Source organism: Schistocerca cancellata, chromosome 3, assembly GCF_023864275.1.
Source record: "Schistocerca cancellata isolate TAMUIC-IGC-003103 chromosome 3, iqSchCanc2.1, whole genome shotgun sequence".
Classification (NCBI taxonomy): domain Eukaryota; kingdom Metazoa; phylum Arthropoda; class Insecta; order Orthoptera; family Acrididae; genus Schistocerca; species Schistocerca cancellata.
Genome location: NC_064628.1, coordinates 682,265,281 through 682,286,237, shown reverse-complemented (window position 1 = coordinate 682,286,237; position 20,957 = coordinate 682,265,281). Strand labels below are relative to the sequence as shown.

The 20,957-nt window shown below is 45.3% G+C and overlaps 1 protein-coding gene across 2 annotated transcripts in view; it reads right to left on the bottom strand.

Annotated features, from left to right (window-relative positions):
* Window positions 1-20,957, bottom strand: part of LOC126175661 (dnaJ homolog subfamily B member 6-like) — a 333,822-nt gene that overhangs the window by 103,322 nt on the left and 209,543 nt on the right. Inside the window, exon 1 of one of the 2 annotated variants that reach the window (XM_049922570.1) lies at window positions 8,281-8,442. The exons of the other annotated variant lie outside the window; for it this stretch is intronic. The gene's annotated coding sequence lies outside the window, so the exon portion shown is untranslated. Of the gene's footprint in view, window positions 1-8,280; window positions 8,443-20,957 lie in introns of those variants that run through there. 2 annotated transcript variants of the gene reach the window in all.

The following is a 20,957-nucleotide window of genomic DNA, read 5'->3' as shown; positions in this document are numbered from 1 at the left end:
CTGGCGGAATGGCTTCACATGCAGATGAGATGTACTGCTTCAGCTGTTCAATTGTTTCTGGATTCTGGCGGTACACCTGGTTTTTCAAGTGTCCCCACAGAAAGAAGTCACAGGGGTTCATGTCTGGCGAATAGGGAGGCCAATCCACGCCGCCTCCAGTATGTTTCGGATAGCCCAAAGCAATCACACGATCATCGAAATATTCATTCAGGAAATTAAAGACGTCGGCCATGCGATGTGGCCGGGCACCATCTTGCATAAACCACGAGGTGTTCGCAGTGTCGTCTAAGGCAGTTTGTACCGCCACAAATTCACGAAGAATGTCCAGATAGCGTGATGCAGTAATCGTTTCGGATCTGAAAAATGGGCCAATGATTCCTTTGGAAGAAATGGCGGCCCAGACCAGTCCTTTTTGAGGATGCAGGGACGATGGGACTGCAACATGGGGCTTTTCGGTTCCCCATATGCGCCAGTTCTGTTTACTGACGAAGCCGTCCAGGTAAAAATAAGCTTCGTCAGTAAACCAAATGCTGCCCACATGCATATCGCCGTCATCAATCCTGTGCACTATATCGTTAGCGAATGTCTCTCGTGCAGCAATGGTAGCGGCGCTGAGGGGTTGTCGCGTTTGAATTTTGTATGGATAGAGGTGTAAACTCTGGCGCATGAGACGATACGTGGACGTTGGCGTCATTTGGACCGCAGCTGCAACACGGCGAACGGAAACCCGAGGCTGCTGTTGGATCACCTGCTGCACTAGCTGCGCGTTGCCCTCTGTGGTTGCCGTACGCGGTCGCGTCACGTTCCCAGTCCGTTGAAATTTTTGAAACAGATCCTTTATTGTATCGCTTTTCGGTCCTTTGGTTACATTAAACCTCCGTTGAAACCTTCGTCTTGTTGCAACAACACTGTGTTCTAGGCGGTGGAATTCCAACACCAGAAAAATCCTGTGTTCTAAGGAATAAACCATGTTGTCTACAGCACACTTGCACGTTGTGAACAGCACACGCTTACAGCAGAAAGACGACGTACAGAATGGCGCACCCACAGACTGCGTTGTCTTCTATATCCTTCACATCACTTGCAGGGCCATCTGTTGTTGAAAATTGTAACTACTGTAATTTCGAAAGTTTGTCCGCCTGAAAATGTACTGTTGTCCCAAGCATATTGCAACTAACGGTGTATTTCTATCGCTGCTCGTTTAGTTTTTATTGCCGTTTCAAATATATCGGTCATTTTTGAAACACCCTGTAGTTACCGACGGAACATGGGTTCTGTTAGTTTCGAATGGTATCACAGAAGGTATTAGTATCAACTGGAATGCTTTTCTCAGTAAGATTTCTCTTCGTAGCATAATTTGTTTACTTATGGTGAACAGTCTGAAAGCATGTAGTTTCTCGCGTCCGCTTGTTTTTACATGAAGTAAAACGAAAGGTGGGCATGTCATTTTGATTTCTGTATGTTATTGATATCCACGTGGGGGGGGGGAGGGAGGAGAGAGAGGGAGGGAGAGTTATGTTACTTTTAAACCATCTTTGGTCTTCTGGCGCAGTCTTTGCCTCTGTGCAGTCCAATACATTCTTGGTGGAACTGTGGTAGGTGATGAACGTATTCAGTAGTGCTGTGTTGACTTCTGATTGTATCTGTTAGATGAAGAAAGATTTATTGTAAAGGACAGCAAGGATGAATATGACGTGTATGTTGGAAAGTTAAGATATAAATTTTTAATAATGTTGTTATTTTTGAAGAGAAGTAGTTTGAGGTACCGACTGCACACTGCGAAGCTAATTTGTTAGAACGACTATTATCAACTGGTTAACTTGCTCACAGCAGAGAGAAAGATCACCCCACTTCCCTGAGTCATGCATTAAAGTATCAACTGATTAAGGTGTTTGGCTTTTTATAGAAATTTTATGTTAACACTGCCCCCTTTTCGAAACATTGCTCACTTTGTTACACATAGTATTGTTGAGACAAATGTCGTGTGTGAAGATCACGCCAAGTACGACTCTGTCTTTTTTTAATACACACTTCGTTCTAAAATCGTTGTCTTATCATTTCATAGGAATAATTACAGTTTAAAGGTTTATCATTACGCATTACCACTGCACCATGTGGTAGACCACAGTTTGAATATTTGTTTAGAAATAGGAAACTAGCTCACCCGCTGCCTCCTCGCTGTTCGCAATTGTGCCTTCGAGATATCTGCAACAATGTTATCTAGAAGCGCCATGTAATGGATATAATTTCGTCAAAATGAGAGTGATTCAATATATGCGAAAAAAGGCCACCTGTACGGTAGCATTGTTAATTAAAGGTTTGTTTCTTCAGAATAACATTTTCCGAGTTGTCTGGGGCAATAACTCAGGAAATATACAGGCAATTACATTATAGCTTTTCGCATCTTGACCCTTACTTCAGAGTGCCGGGATTCTGTTGATTTTTTTTTTAATATCTCCACGTACTATGTTGGACAATATCATAAAACCAGCTCTTGAAATTTTGTTCTGTGATGAACCGCCCTCGCACTCCGCTAAGGCATTTCGTCAATGTCATGTAGTGTCTTCTGGGTGCAACTTTTTTTACTTAAAAAAATATGAAGTCATTTTTGCAATTTGTTTGTTATTTTATTGAAAACAAATCATGAATATCAGTTCCAAACTCGAGCGTCAGTCTGGTCTATCCCTTAAATGACATTCTGAAACCAGCATCCTCTCTCGACACAGTTTACGTTGTGTTCAACCGTTTTTCCAGCTTTAGATTGCCCTCTTCAATCACAGTAGCTAATTTTGAAAGGAAGGATGAAGGCCAATTAAGGTTTCATGTCTCATTCTCGACAAGGCCATTAGGTACGGAATTCAATTCTGTCAAGTGCCTGATTCTGACAAGTGCCTGAAGTTTCGTTTGGTACACCAATATTACGAAATTTACAGTATCGATAGTAAGCACACCAAAGCTAAGATGACGACGCAGCAAAACTTAATCCGACTATGCTACTGCTGTGCCGCTGCTAACGCCAGCTGCCACCGGAACGTCATCTGCAGTTTTAGTGCAGAATCATTGCTTATTACGTGAATGGCGTGTTGTTGGCAAATTTCGAGACTTTGGATAGTGATTGCAAAAAATCACGGCTTCAACAATGCAAGCAGAACGGCGCATCGCAAGAAGAGACTCAAAAATGCTGAACTAACTGGTGATTCCTTAAATACTTTTAATAAAAGCAGACCAGTAACCGAAATTTATCTTCTTAGACGTGATATTGTACTACTTTTTTCCTTGAGTGCCGAAATAATATCATTAAAACCCCACTGTATCCACGGCTATACTATTCAGATCCTGCTAAACGCGGTATTTCCTTTAATTCCTTTGAACTGACTGACCGACCCACCTAGTTATAAGGAGGCTGATTAGGTTAGACTAATACTGTCATTTAAAATCACCAGCCGCGTTATATCTGTATGTGAAGGCTAATCTCAAGAACTGGTGTACGGATTTTAATACGGTCTTGAGTGATTGATAGACCGATTCACGGGAAAGATTTGTGAATACATGTATTTCATCACCGCTACGGCAGAGAAGTCGTCCGCCCGTAGCTACTTAGGTGTTATCCGTGCGGAACCGGAACGGGTCGCTAGTACTAACTAATGGACATGTAATGAAACCAATTGGGGAGAAAAGAGCGTTCTGGCACAATCTGATTATAAGGTTTGATGGAACACATCATGATGCATCAACAACCACTTAATTTGGTAATGGGACATAGTTGGAAGGTATAAACACTGTGCAGGAAAACTTCGGCACTGTTACAGAAATCAGGTTCAACATTTACATTTACACTTTACAAACCATTGTGGAGTGCATGGCAGAGAGTACTTATCAATACACAAGGCACTACGGTTTCTTTCCTTTCCATTCCCGTATGCGAGAGCTTACAATAATCATTATGGCTGACCGACAAACAAAACAAATACATACTTGCACGAAGAATGTATATTGGATGCGGATGATACGGACGACAATCGTGTAGATAAACCTGAAATCAACTGCTCCGGTGTCGATAATCCCTATCAGACAGATACGGAACGATCTTCGGATGAAAATGCACATGAAGATCACGCAATCCACGAGGTAGGATGCCATTTCATACTGGAAAAGATGGGTCTACAAAATGGCTTATACACAAACCCATACCTAATATACGTACTAGAACTTTGAATATCGTAATTCATTTGCCAGGGGTCAAACAAGCAGCTAAGAATGCACAAACTGCTTTAGAATGTGTTTCTACTATGTTTTGGATGATGGAATGATTAATAAAATAGTTACACACGCGCACACACAATATATATATATATATATATATATATATATATATATATATATATACGCAACAAAATTAGAAGAAAAATTTTCACGAGAACAGGACTGTAAGAAATGTGGACTGATGATGGTACAGTCGGGATTTTTTCCACAGAAACAATGGCCACAAAGCCCTTTTTTTGTTACGAGTGTTACGTTTTGATGAAATCAATACTCGGGAGGTAAAGCAAGTTGATAACCTAACGCCTATCCGAAGAATATTTGAGGTCTTTGTTGGACACTGTAACGGCAACTATAGACCCTAATAGTACTGTATTATTGATGAAATGTTGGAGTCATTCAGGGGCCGCTGTAAGTTCCGGGTGCGTATTTCAAATAAACCCGCGAAATACGGCATAAAAATCTACGCCCTCATATATGCGAAAACCTTTTATACGTGTAGTTTGGAAATATATGCCGGAAAACAGCCACCAGGAAATTTGAGCAACGCGGCTGCTGACGTAGTGAAGAGGGTTGCTGTTCCTGTACTGAGCAGTGGTAGAAACATAACACTGGACCATTATTTCACGTCCATTCCACTACTCAAAGAATTGAAAAATGTCTACAGAACAACAGCTGTCGACACATTACGCACAAATAAAAAAGAAATCCCTCCATTATTTTTGTCAACAAAGAACAGGCCGATGCCGAGTTCTATTTTTGGTTTCGGTGAAAACAATGTCATCGTATCTTACGTACCAGGGGAAAAAAAAAAACAAGATAATTGTACTTATGTTATCCTCACTACGCAACAACGATAATATCGATCAAGAGACAGGTATTGAAGCTAAACCAGAAATTGTTGTTACATTTTATAACAATACTAAAGGGGGTGTGGACGTTTTTGACCAAAAGAAAGAGGATTACTCTGTCGCACGAATTTCTTCAAGGTGGCCAATGAGACCACTGTTTTGAATATAACTGGTATCAACGTGCAAATTATATACAAAGAAACCACACAAAAGCTAATTGCAAGACGTGTATTCCGGAAAGATGTGGCTCTAGAGATGGTGAAACCACATATTTCACGAAGAATAACACTGCAGAGGAGTTCATCGGATCTCAAGTTCCGAACGAAGCGATTGGCACCTCTCCCTAACGTGGAAACAGAGACAGGACCCAGTGGCTTTTGTGCGCTTTGTCCAAGAAGGAAGAAGAGACGCTCTAAAAAAGCATATACTTAGTGTTACAATGCACTGAGCATGTGACATTCATGTGCAAGGGATGTTATGAAAGACATTTCTCCGGATACTATGGAAGACTGATTAATTCAAATATAAGCATTTATTGTTTATATATTATATAGTAAGTAAATAACCAAAGTTCTGAAGACTTTGTTTACGCCTAAGACTGAAATTTTTTTTGTTACTTATACCTTAATAACTACTGTGATTACGTAGATAAGTGCCTTTCATTTTATAGTATTATATTTCCTTTTTCTAAAAAATACGATTTAAGTAGTGTGAGCATTTTGCTCCCTCGCGCCACACCGTGTAACTTTCAAGGCTCGTCTTCTCACGGGTTAGCGCCTCGGAGCTTCATATGATCAATTCCTATGGAAGCGATTCATAAGACGTTGTTGCATATTACTACTCTCCTTACTCTCTTTGAAGCACTAGTACGCTTTCGCAGGACATCTCTTCAAACGTCATCAATTCCGTGACTCTCTCCTTGGGTGAAAGAAAGCGGTGATCATTGGTGCTGACTTTCATTGTATATTGTCGATAACTCCAGGTAGTTCTACTTTGTTAGATTGCCGAACGCTTTAACAATATTCTATGACGGGTCGCTCAAGTGCTTTGTGAACCGAAGTCAGTCACCACCTTCATCAACGAGTGAGCCTATACGGTTATTCCACTTCATTTCCCCCCACAAACAATAACACCCAGTTACACGTACAGGATGAGTGAAAAAATGAAATGAAATGATCGTATGGCATCGATGGCCTGGAGTCCCCAGCCGGGGATGTCCGTCCGCCGAGTCGCAACCCTTTTCCACATGGGGGCGAATTGCGCGTCGATGATGATGATGATGATGATGATGAAATGATGAGAGCAACACAACACCCAGTCCCCGAGCGCAGAAGATCGGCGATCTGGCCGGGAATCGACCCTGCATGTCAGTCACGCTCTGATCACTCGGCTAAGGGGAGGGAGTGTATGAGTTGAGTAATTTCAGTTGTGTGTCGCGGATAATGCAGACAAAGGATACTACTTTTCTTCATTTTGTGAAATGCACAATTTTACTTTTATGAACATTCAAAGCAAGTTGTCGTGCTTTACACCACTATGAAAACTTGCCAAGATCTGACACTGTGTTTATCTGGCTTTTTGCAAAGACAGAGGTTCATTATAGAAAATATCATTTACGAGAACTATGAGGTTACCGTTAATATTATGTGCCAGGTCGTTAACATACAATATGAACAGCAAGAGTGGCAGCACACTTCTGTGGAGCACTCCTGATTGTCACTTCTACACCTGTCAGTGATTGTCAACCCAAGGCAACACGCTGCGTCATCCCTGCGAAGAATCCTCAATCGAGGAACAAATTTCGAATGGATGTATTTTGCTGTAGTTATGCTGAGACCATGGGAGTTACCCGACATAAGCTGCCGTTAAGATCAGCACCTGGCCTGTCTTCGAACTCAAAGCTACAACTTCAACATGACAACACTGATTGTAGTTATTGGTAACATACTGTCCTTCACTATTTACAACAGTCTCTGAGGGCTGTTCCACAGCGAGCGGAAAAGGTGAAAATCTGTGGGTGCAGTATCAGATGAATAAGGTGGTTGCGGGATGACTTTCCAACCCAACTCCTCTATAGCGTTTGTCAGTCTAGCTGAAAGCGGCCGGGCGTTATAGTGGAATAGTATCACTTCACGCAGTCCTGCTGGTCGTTGTTCCTGGACTGCGTCTGCAAGACGTCGCAGCTGTTGACAATGAAGGTCAGCAGTGACTGTTACACCCCGGGGAAGCAATTCGTAGTACACCATACCGTCGCTGTTCCTCCAGATGCACGACATTATCTTTTGTGAATGCACGCAGGTCTTTGTACGGGGAGTTGCTGTTTTCTTTCAATCATTCCTTTGTTTTCCTTAAGCATAAAGACAGCATTGCTTGTCACCAGTAACGATACAGGATAGAGAAGGCCAGTGTCGTTCCGAGCGAGCATAGATGCACATATGGCCAAGCGCTGAGTCTTAATTTTGCCTTAGAGCACGGGGTGCCCATAAACGCCGTTTATGAGCCTTCCCCATTGCATGCAAATGTCGCACGTTGGTGGTATGATGAAACGTCATCACATTTACTAGGTCCCGAGAACCTTGACGGGAATAATTATCGATTAATAAGTTAAAAGATCTTCATCGAACTTCGAAAGTCTTCCTGAACGTGGGGTGTCATTAATATCAAAACTATCCTCCTTAAAGCGAGGAAATCAGTTTCTTGCCGTCCTTTGTCCAATGGCATTATCCCCACACATGGCACAGATGTCTCTGGCTGACTCCTCTGCTATCACGCCTCTACTCAACTAAAACACAAGAGTATGTCGGAAATGTTCCGATTTCTCCACTTGGCATTCCATTACTAGCGTCCACAGCTACACTGTCAACTACAAACAAAAAACTGACAATAGATAAATAAACCCATACCAACAGGAATACCAACATGCAAAATGGAAACGCTACAAACTTATGCACGACCCTTATATTTTCTTCCGTTATCTTCTACGAGATCGTGGTGCAAGAAATCAACGATTACTGGTTGGTCTCTGCACAAAACCAGCTACTGATCGGCTATCACTCGCGCAGCAGTGGTCAACGGCTTGTCAATTCATCGTAGATGCGTAGGCTCCTGGGTAACGCATCAGTGCAAGGAAACGAGAAGAATGGCAGCACCGCAAATTCGTAGCACTCACCTAAGAACGACGTAAGATCAGCTGCACTGCCCTGGCACTACACGGCGTCCAGTGCGTCACCCCATGTGGCCGGACGAGGGAGGAAAGCGAATCGATGGCGTGTTGTGTGGAGCGTGAGAACCGAAACGAATAGCGGAGCCCTCCCAGCTGCGCCTGCCTCCTGCGTCCCGACCCGCTCCCGTGGAGGTCCCGGCGCGACTGACCGGCTGGAGCGGCTCTTGCCTTCCCTTCCCCTGTGGCTCAGGGAGCCGGCTCGTTTATTGTATCCTGCCTGCGGGGCCGTCCTCAATGCGCGAGCGCGCCCCTCTCGTCAGGCGCTGCGACGGCCTGCCGCGTCGTCCCTTTTGTGCGAAACGGTCCACCGAATATGGGGGACAGCTGCGCACGATCCCTAAAATTCTGTCACGGTACAGTGCACTGGCAAACCGATCAGTATATTCCTTGCTGAAAGGCACCGAACTGTGTATTGTGTAACGCTCATTTCTGTCCCATCGCTGTGACGTGGCAAACCTTGAGCAGAGCTGTACCCAGGTGATCCTCCGCTCCTGGCAGAATTCCTAAACCTGAGGACCTACTACCACTATAAACCCGTCCAGGCGATAGCTTCATCTGGCGAGGAATGACTGCTTGTCAGACACGGGCACGGTGCACGTAGTATCAGTGTGCTGCCGTGTGTACAATGGGGACGGTGCGCCATCTATTTGGTTTCCACCAAGGGGTACACTGTGACGGCCCGGAGGCTCCTGACGAACTTTTCGGAAACTGCACGACTTGTCAGGTGTACACGAGGAGTACTGTGGTGAGTGTCTTCTATACCTGGCAAAATCAAGGTGAAATCACGTCCGGACTTCGTGGGGTTGGGCGGCCACCCCTCAATACAGATGTCGGACGTCGTAGGCTGGGCAGATTGGTGAAACAGGATAGGCGGCAAACTCTGGCGGAACTAACATCAGACTTTAATTATGGGCAGATTACAAGTGTGTGTGAACACACAGTGCACCAAACAACTCCACAGTGCACCAAACAACTCCTAACGACGGTCCTCCGCAGCCGACGACCCGTGTATGTGCCAATTTTAACACGACGACATCGGCCGCTAGAACTGAAATGGACAGATGACCATCGGCACTGGGCGTTGGCGCAGTGGCAGAGCGTTGCATGTCTGATGAATTCTAATACCTTCTTCACCATGCCAATGGGAGGGCGCGGATCCATAGTCTTCTAGGGGAACAGCTCCTCGACAGATGTACCGCGGGACAGAGACAAGCTGGCGGCGGCTCCATAATGTTCCGTGGAACATTCACTTGGGCAGCCATGGGTCCAGTAGAGGTCATGCAAGGCACCACGACGGCCAAGGAGTCTAGTACAGTGGTTGCAGACTACGTAAAACCCTTCATGAGGATCCTGTTTCCTGGCGACAGTGATACTTTTCAATAAGATAATGCGCCATGTCACAAGGCCAGGAGCGTGATGGAGTGGTCTGAGAAACACACTGGCGAGTTCCAATTAATGTGCTGCCGCCCCTCTCCTCCCCCGCCCCCCTAATTCGCCAGATCTGAACCGATCTGACACATCTGTAATGTGATTGAAGTGGCGCCAGATCTCATCGCCGCCCGTCGACAGCTAGGTCGTTAGAGACGGAGCATAATCTCTAACTGTTTTTGCCTGAGGGACATGACGGAAACCTAAGTATGGGTGGTCCGTCGTCCTCTCGAATCAGAATCCAGTGTGCTAACCACTGCGCCAACTCGCTCGGTCCCTTTCAGTCAATGGCAGTTCAATAAGGTGTCCAAAATTAAAAAACCAACGGACATTTTGCAAGGTTGCATTTATTTTGCCACTAAAAAGTATAAACAGTTGACAGTAGAAACAATTTAAAGAATACAGAACGTAAGCAACTCCAACATGCGTAACGATAGACAAAAAATTTCTTCGTTTTTTCCAACTTAACGGATTTGCACACACAACTTATTGAAGTGCTCAGTATGGGGTGTGACTACCTCTGGCAGGAACACAGGTCTGACAACGACGGGACATGCAGTGAATGATGTCGTCAATCTCATGTTGAGGCAATAACACTCATTCTTCCGGCAGAGCTGCTCTTAAGTCTTCGGGAGTGGTTGGCGGATGCTGACGTGATGCATCTCAGACATGTTCATTGGGATCCAAATCGGAAAAGCGAGCAAGCCACGCTTTGTATGCAATATCTTCCGTTTCCAAGAAAACATCAACCACCCATGCTCTATGAGATCGAGCTTTATTGCCCATCAATAGGAAGTCTGGGCCACAGCACCTCGCCACAACAGTACCTTACGTCCCATGATCTCGTCACGATACCTAAAAGCAGTTAAACCCTACCGATTCACCCGTACAATTTCATGAAGAGCCGTTCGAGTGGTCAGCATAATCTCTGCCCACACCATTAGGGATCCTCCTCTATTTTCAGTCTTTCCGTAGTGTTTTGGTCCCGTAATCGTGTTCCATGTTCCCTGCAGAGGCAAATCTTCGAGAATCACTCTCCAGACCAAATCGGGACTCATCACAGTTCTACCGTCCAGGTGGCACGTTGACGACTCCATTCTACACATTCCCTTCTGTGAAGAAGCGTCAAGGCCACTCTGCCAAAACCTTCCGTACACCGTTTGATACATCATGTCCAGTATATACTGAGAGATCAGATGGAACGGTCGTCACATTTGAGAACAGAACGAGTCTCATTGCGCCATACCAGTTTGTAACAGTCCTGCTTCCATTCTTCCTACGGCATTCCACTGCAGCGAGTCCGGTAGGCGTCTTCTCTGTGCCATGCTGCACCGTTTGTGATGTGTGTTCACAACGATTGTGGACGTGGAACTTCCCCACAAATACTACCCTGTTTGATGGGTGCCCTGACGTCATCTCTGGCGTAGTTGTCCGTTGACTGGAATGCCATCTTCCGTGCAGAACACGATCGTACGGGCATCTAGTGACGGTTTGTATGATTATATCGTGAATTAGACGCAACAAGGAGAAATAGCGAGTATTTGCTTTAATTTTTGACACCAGTGTAATTTCACACTCATCGCCAACCGCTAAAGGTCTCATAACGGTTTATACGTACTATTTAAACACTTGTATTTATCAATTCATTCTTTAAACGATCACCATACAATTCTGTTGATGTAGACTGTATTTCACTTGTTTTCCCACATCCTTCACCTGAATCAGAATGTACCTGAAGTCTCAACGACTAGACAAATTTGGCGAAGAGACTCTTTCAGATACCGAAGGAGGACAGAGAAATTAGGCAGTTGCAAGAAACGGTAGCAGGAATTCAACAACGAAAAGAGCTTTTTATAAAAAGAAACTGGTGCTAACATCCAAGAAGTATAAACCTCGGGTCTACGAAGATATTCATACCAAGCTATGGTTAAGCATAGTTCTGCACACCCTCGAAAGCTGAACAATAAGGAACACACAAATACAGCGATCAGAAGCCCCCGACTTAAGAAGTTAGACACACACTCGATATTTAAAAAGTGTCTAATACTTTGGATGTGGTAGTACTCGTCGAAACAAGAAAACCAAGTCCAATAAACACGGGTTCGGATACGTTTAGTTTCTGCAACCTGAACACTTATTAGAAGGAGGTACTCAACGTGAAGTCTAAATTGTTCAAATGGCTCTGAGCACTATGGGACTGAACATCTGAGGTCACCAGTCCCCTAAAGCTTAGAACTGCTTAAACCTAACTAACCCAAGGACATCACACACATCCTTGCCCGAAGCAGGATTCGAACCTTTACCGTAGCAGTCGCGCGGTCGCATGATTCGAACCTGCGACAGCAGCAGTCGCGCGGTTCCGGACTGAAGTGCCTAGAACCGCTCGTCCACCGCGGCCGGCCAATGAGAAGTCTATCGGTGACAATGCATCCGTCGGTCCTTCGGTACATGAATTCGCGCTTATTTTGATATGCAGCAAGTACTGCTCAGGTAACAGGATGACACACCATTCCGATGCACCAATCGCCACACAATTGTTCCATGGATCTCAATGCACAAAATGTAGCACTGGTTCTTATCACGCGTACGGAATGAAAGTGGTCTTCCACTGTTTACCTTTCTGAGTCCTAGAGAACCTGTGTTCGTAAGCGTTAAAACTCAGATGAACTGCTTATCAAGTAGTGATGTGCGACACGCGTATTTTTGGGTACACGACGCGGGCTGTCAAAAACCATGGCGGAAAATCATGACTGCAATATGATTTTTAATGCTTGCAAATGGTGGAGAAAGAGATGTAATAAACCATTCACACGTACAAATAACACACTCATAGAGAGAAGTCATTTGTGCAAGTAGGTAAGGCACGCCACGACACATACCCAGAGTTATGAGTAATTTATTGTACAGAAACATGAATGAAACTGAAGAGCAACACAAACCGAACCAAGCAACTGGCTGTATACTACCAAGTCTCAGGCTGATGTGAACTTAAGAATAATGAGGTAAAGAGAAGTATTAAAAGACCGCTGAGCCTGCTGGCGTAGAACCAATGCAACGGCTGTGTTTGTCTCCACAAGCAAGTCTTTCTGACAACTCCTTCCGGAAATTATGGATTTACGGTCCCATACTCATTCAACCCTTTTGTTTTTTCGAGAAGTCGGGCATATCTCCGAATATTTGACTTTCGTCCACACCTGTATAATGCAGGTCGTTTATGGAGGGTTCTGCAGTTATTCTGACATGAATACGATGACTAGCAGGCAACACGTCGGGGAACTGCATAAATCAACCTTAGGCGATCGATTTAAGGCGCTGAACAGTAGGGCCATCAGCGCCCTTAATGGAAATCAATATACAGGGCTATTACAAATGATTGAAGCGATTTCGTAAATTCACTGTAGCTCCATTCATTGACATATGGTCACGACACACTACAGATACGTAGAAAAACTCACAAAGTTTTGTTCGGCTGAAGCCGCACTTCAGGTTTCTGCTTCCAGAGCGCTCGAGAGCGCAGTGAGACAGAATGGCGACAGGAGCCGAGAAAGCGTATGTCGTGCTTGAAATGCACTCACATCAGTCAGTCATAACAGTGCAACGACACTTCAGGACGAAGTTCAACAAAGATCCACAAACTGCTAACTCCATTCGGCGATGGTATGCGCAGTTTAAAGCTTCTGGATGCCTCTGTCAGGGGAAATCAACGGGTCGGCCTGCAGTGAGCGAAGAAACGGTTGAACGCGTGCGGGCAAGTTTTCACGCGTAGCCCGCGGAAGTCGACGAATAAAGCAAGCAGGGAGCTAAACGTACCACAGCCGACGGTTTGGAAAATCTTACGGAAAAGGCTAAAGCAGAAGCCTTACCGTTTACAATTGCTACAAGCCCTGACACCCGATGACAAAGTCAAACGCTTTGAATTTTCGGCGCGGTTGCAACAGCTCGTGGAAGAGGATGCGTTCAGTGCGAAACTTGTTTTCAGTGATGAAGCAACATTTTTTCTTAATGGTGAAGTGAACAGACACAATGTGCGAATCTGGGCGGTAGAGAATCCTCACGCATTCGTGCAGCAAATTCGCAATTCACCAAAAGTTAACGTGTTTTGTGCAATCTCACGGTTTAAAGTTTACGACGCCTTTTTCTTCTGTGAAAAAAACGTTACAGGACACGTGTATCTGGACATGCTGGAAAATTGGCTCATGCCACAACTGGACACCGACAGCGCCGACTTCATCTTTCAACTGGATGGTGCCCCACCGCACTTCCATCATGATGTTCGGCATTTCTTAAACAGGAGATTGGAAAACCGATGGATCGGTCGTGGTGGAGATCATGATCAGCAATTCATGTCATGTCCTCCACGCTCTCCCGACTTAACCCCATGCGATTTCTTTCTGTGGGGTTATGTGAAAGATTCAGTGTTTAAACCACCTCTACCAAGAAACGTGCCAGAACTGCGAGCTCGCATCAACGATGCTTTCGAACTCATTGTGGGGACATGCTGCGCCGAGTGTGGGAGGAACTTTATTATCGGCTTGATGTCTGCCGAATCATTAAAGGGGCACATATCGAACATTTGTGAGTTTTTGTATGTGTGTGCAAAGCATTGTGAAAATATCTCAAACAATAACGTTATTGTAGAGCTGTGAAATCGCTTCAATCATTTGAAAAAACCCTGTACACATATCGAGGTGCTAGCACTATCTCTTCTGACAAGCTAAACTGCTGCTACGATAACCAGGAACATGTATCAGCAGATTTCTTCAGACTGTCTGGTTTAAGTCGACACAAATGCGTGTATTAAAATACTTCAACTGACTGGAAAAACATCTTAATGACACGCTATCTGCTATGTGGATGGCTGATCACTTTCAACAAAAAACAGGGGGCGACCCATCGAGTCAGATCTAAATTTCCTCTGTACAAAACTTTACGTAGGAGAACGAATACTGCGCTTCAAAAAATTTTGAAGTACATGTTACACATTTGCCGTTGTCAGACACGATAACAGATGGATCGCCATCATTAAGGTTGGTGAGCGAATCAACAGCATAAATGAGTAAGAAAATAAAGCACAAATGCAACAAGAGAATCATAATCAAACGCAATGATCTACGTTATCGTTTCGAACCGTGTTAATGAAGAAATGTACAGAATTTGTTTAGTTATGACATCCAAACGGTATCTGAACCAGGCTCATTCCCACAGCAGAGTTAAACGTAGCATCAGCATGCATGAATACTACTACTACTACTACTACTACTACTACTACTCTCTCTCTCTCTCTCTCTCTCTCTAACATTGTGCCCGCACCACTGAACTTCCAGAACTGAACAACGGTGACCTTCGTAGCTGCCCCCCACTACCAGACTGTCGTCGCTGCTTTGGCAAGCACCGATCGCCCGAGTATGCCTGGCATGACAGAACACCGTTACGCCGTCCTACGGCCGACTTTATTACAACCGCTGCCGTTCGTCACACGTGGCCGCACGAGAGCGACTGCGAGCAGTCTGCGGTCAGGCAACTGACACGGCCGATACGCCTATATCCCTCGCAGATCACCACCTCGTAGCTGCATTTGCAGATCCGTTAGCGGCCAAACAACATTTATGAGGGATATCGGCTCCTAAAATACCTGCACTCTAACCTAAGAGCAATACGAACCTTGTTCCAACGTCGAAGTCCAACAATTTTTGTCAGTTTTTTGTGCTACAGTGTCTGGCGTCATCACATTACTCTCACGAGCAACTACTGAGCAGATAACACAAGAAATTATACGATCTGATCAAAAGCATCCAGACACCTACTAGTGGTCATTAATATGGTGTGTGAACCCTTCGCCTTTATGACGGCTTCAACTCTGCTGGGGCCACTGTCAATGAGTTGTCTACCTGTATGCGGAGCAAGGCAGTCCATTCTTCTTCAAGAGCCGAAACCAGAAAAGATAATATTGAGCGAAGTCCATATTCCAACTCATTCCGAAGGTGTCCCATTGGGCTCATGTCGCGACTTTGCGCAGGCCAGTCTATTTCAGGGATGTTATTATCCACAAACCATTCCCTAAAGGTACATCTTTATGAGTCGAGTGCAATGTCAAGCTGATACAAACAGTTATCGTCTCCAAACTGTTGTTCTACTGTTCGCAGTACACGCTGCTGTGGAATGTGTTCCTGTCCTTATGCATTTAGCGTTTTCTTCAGCGAACAAACGGGAGCGCACCGTAACCACGAGAAATACTATTCCGTAACACCACTACCTCCGTATTGCCCTGCTGACACTAAACATGTCGACAGGTGAAGTTGTCCAGGCATTCGCCAAACTCAAACCCTTCCGTTGTATTGTATCCGCAATACAGCGTGATTCCGAATCACTCGTTTCCAGTCATCCACTATCCAGTAGCGTCAATCTTTACACCACCTCAAGCATTGCTCTGCACTGACTACAGAAATCTGGCTGATAAGAAGCTCCCCCCCCCCTCCCCTCCACACACAGTCATTATTCTAGGGGACTGCCGGTAGCACACTGCAACTCGAGTGATTCCTCCCGCTGATTAAATTCGACGGTCTTTTTTTTTTTTTTTTCCTTCCCCAACCACCACCTTCAATGCTCAACGATCCCTGTCCGTTAATAGAGGTCGTCTGCTTGGTCTTGATTTTGCTTTGGTTGTTACCTCGCCTTTCCACTCCACAATCACACGAACAGTCTACGTGGGCAGTTTTAGAAGGGTTCAAATGGATTTGTCACCCAGGGGACATCCTATGACTAGCAGACGTCCGAAGTAGCTGAGTTCTCCTTACCGACCCACTTGATTATTACTGCTTCTTCTAGTTGGCAACACTACACACTCTGCTTCCTAAATTGGCAGGTCCGACGTGCGTGAAGTCTAGGAGTCAAATCTGCATCAAATAGGGTGTAAGGATACTTTAGATCAAATAGTGTTTGTTAGAGGGCATACAACGTGAACAAAACCTGCATTATGCACATGCAAATGAAGTGACTACCATTCTGTCAGACCACGTACTTCAGGTGTCGCGAGTATCAGATTTTCTGTTATACCATAACCGCAAGTGGGTGCTGGAAGCAAAAAGGTAGTCCGCTGCGTTTCGAGTTGCAAATCAATCTCCGTTTCTCCTGTTGATTCACCACTTGTCACCTTCGGGGTGTTTTCGTTTTTGTGACCATTCAGCTTGTAGCGAGACGACAAGAGGATATCTTACACCATGATCCATAGTGCAAACCGTCGTGGGTAGCCCGGAACTCATCCTTGAGCAACTCTGAATTGAGATTTGCGGCTTTCAATTATCTTACGTTTACGCCTATGAGGAGTGGCTGTATTATTTTAGAGAGTAGATAATCATTGGACGTACCAACAGTATAATCGATTGGAAACACTTTCTACAGCTGAGTATTGCACTGCTAAAACTGACAGGTCCCAACATCTTTCTCAACCTTGCGGGCAAAGGTACGACCAAGAAGAATTTCGAGATATCCTGAAGAATATTTTAGCGGATTCTTTCGAATGTTTTACAAGATTTACGCCAACTTCGTGAAGTCGTAAAGACGCTGTTCTCGCCTATAATGGGCACAGCATTTTTTTTTAATCTCTTAAGACTGGTGTAAATATTGCCTCTAATTTGGTACTATGGGTAGAGTTGCACTATGTGCTCACATTCATTCAATGACGTTGAATGAATGCATGCAGATGATAACCCTATATATGGCACGACTTCTCCCTATCCACCGAAACCACCTTAGACTGGCCTTTGAATGTCCTGAGTCAATCTCAATTTTTGTCAAGTTAGCTAGCCTGAAAATGAAGTACTTGTATTTTCGCTCTGCAGCTTTATAATCGGAACCCAACTAAACCAGGACCAAGAATGTAAAGTGCAAATGCGTATACGCTATCACAATCTAGATAAAACGTCGGATTATCATTAAACGCGCACTGGTAGCATTCGTGGCGACATGCTGGCGACTTTTAAACCGCGGCACGAATACTTTACAAAAAGAATGCAGAGGCGACAAACCGTGTGTTAAAACCCCAGCGCCAGCCGCCTCGGCGACACTGGAGACTGTCGCCTTTGTTCGGGCCTTTACTTCAGCGTAGGAGAACAAACGGACGCCCGCGAGGTGCGCTGGAAGACGGAAGACCGCCGCTGTTGACAATGGCTGCGGTCCAGGCACGGCAGACGGCAGACGTGCGCCGCAGATCGTTAGCACTGCGCCGTGGGCGGTGTTGCCGCGTGTGCGCGCAACCCCAACCCAGCCTACCTGCAATTGCATCCCCTCTGCGCAAATTAACGTCCGGGCTGCGAGCGGGGCGCGCGCGGTGTACAGCTCGCGCTTGGCGTCGGCACTGCTCCCGTGCTTGGTTTAAAACGGACGGGAAGCGCGCGAGGCAAAAAATCGACATACGGCGACAACAGCACCCATGACGTGAAAATACTGCATTTTGAAAACTAGAAAATCGTTTTATCAGATGTAAATGCACTACGCTTGCCTTCTCCCTTTCCACCAGCACCTTTGGTCCGTCGAACCTGTTGCCAGCGGTGTTCTGAAACCTTCAGGAGCATCTAGATTCATTACGAAATTTACCAACATTTCATATTTTTGTTGTATCTTTAATCTCTCACCTTCACTTTAATATGTGCCTCGTCCATTGGTATTTTCTTTTGTTTGGTTTCTCGTTCTTTGCACATGCGCCTGTGTTAAAGAATTAAGTTTCGCATCTACGACTGTGTGATCGGTATTTTCTATGCTGCTTAATTTAATATGCTCTTCTTCCATATTCTTAGATAAGCTCTCATAATCTAATTTCTGACTTCCTGCCTGATGATTTTTCTCTCTAGCTTTGTAAATGCAGTATCAAGCGGAGGGTGTTCCATTTCCCGCACCATGTAGTCATAAGAAGGCGAAACAGGTGACATGAGACGAAAATAGCATCAGTGTTATTCAACCACAGACTCGTTCAACGCATATACACTGTTAAGTCACTGACCACCTGTCAAAAGCTAGAATAAACACCTTTTACGGCGCGGACCGCTCTCCGACACGTGTGCAGGAAGTGTGTCAATGAGGTTCTGGAACGTGCGGACTACAGTGCCGTGCCCAGCTGCACTAGCCTACTCGGTTGAGGATCCATGGCGTGCACAGTCCGATCGAGACGGTCCCACAGATTCTCAATTGGGTTTTAATCCGAGGAGTTGGTGGCCAAAGGAGTAAGGTAAAGTCATCCTGGTGCTCTTCGAAGCACGCACACACTGTTAGCTGTGTCACACGTTGCATTGTCCTGCTGATAATGCCATCGCGCTAAGAAAGAAACTGCACGTAGGTGTGGATTTGGTCTCCAAATATAGATGCATGTTTGTGTTCATCAGCTGTTCCTTCGACGAGATCAACCGTGGAATGTCCTCCACCCTGTACTCTTCCGACGATTCTTGCAGGGTGTTTGTTTTCAGACGTTTCACGCGGTGTCAGCGGCCATTTCTCCGATGGAGCAGAAAACGTGATGCATCTGAAAACGCCACCTATCGCCGCTCAGTGGACTTCCAGTTGCGGTTTTGGCGATGAACAGGAGTCAACATGGGCGCAAGAACCAGGCGTTCATACGTAGCAACGTTCGCTGAACGGCCGTTGAAGAGACATTGTTGTTAACCCCTTGTTTCATCTGGACGGTCAGATGGTCGTCAGTTGCCCCTCTGACCGCCCGTACACATCGCCACAGCTTGTCATTCAACACTGTTATCTACGGCCCGTGGCGCACCACAGCTGCCTCTGCCACGGTTTTGAATAGTGCCATTTTGCCATGCACGGTATACTTTAACCACGGCGGCACGCGAACAATTTAGAAACTTAGCAGTTTCGAGAATGCTTCCACCTTTGGCCTGAAAGTCAATGATTTTACGCTTTTCGACGTCAGATAAATCGCTCCGTTTCTGCATTACGTGAGCGACCGAACTGCTTTTCGCGCGTCTCCCCGCCCTCCTTATGCTAGTGCTGCCACCTGCCGTCTGTGAGTGGTTGTTGCACAATGACGTCGAACACAGGCTATGGTCACATTAATGTCACTGAACTATGTGGCTAAACGACATTCGTGTTTCATTCGCCCCATGTTTCACGGAAGTTTCGTCCTCACTGACAACACAGTGCAGGAATGGAAAAGCCTCCACTTGACACCGCATTAACCCTTTCAGATCCTCTGGTGTCTTAGTTTCAACAGACGTATCTTTTCATAATGTCCGGCTCCGTAGCGCAGCGGTAGCGTTACCGCCTACCATGCACGGGGGGCCGAGTTCGACTCCCGGCAGGGGACTGGGTGTCGTGTGTACATTATCATCATTTTCATCATCATTGACATGTAAGTCGCCGAAGTGGCGTTAACTAAAAAGACTTGCAATGCGGCGGACAAACCCCGAAGGGGATATCCCGGCCAATGAATGCCATACGATCATTACTTTTTTTCTTCCACAATAGAAACATGATGTACACATTTATGAATGTTCAACCATTTCATCACGCGCAAGTGCTGCCAACTGTTGGGCATCCCTAAGAAAATATCAGCAAGTTAATGTAGCAGTGCGCAGCAGCCCATGACCACCAGAATATGGGATTCCAGTGTACAATTCAATATTGGTACCGGTATTTTGTGTGATAATTATTGAATGATTATTACACTATTTATTACAACAGAGAATACTTCGTAATCAGTTATTTTAGTCCATAAAATGAAACCAAATGTACAAAGTAGGTTTTCAAAACGGGTACATATTTTTGTATAAATCTTGCATCTAGAATCATTAGAAAATCACCTACGAGCATGACCACATAGAGAAAACTTTTCCTTCCTCCCGCCGGACGTTCGAGTCCTCCCTCGACACACACACACACACACACACACACACACACACACACACACACACACACACACACACACACACACTTGACTGTTATCGTCTCAAAATTGCTGCAGTCCCCGCCGAGATCATTATCTGGTAATCGAAAGTGCATTACATTCACTACGCTTCTGACATGTCATTCAAGACCGCGCCTATGGGCTTGATCCGTCCGCTATGCAGACGCCAACGTCGTCCGGTATCCGGGGACTTAAGTATTTGTCCTCCGGCCTGGAGATGATATTCCAGCATTAGTATACTCATTAGATAGGTTGTGGTGGAGTCCCACTAAGCTGGCTTAACCCT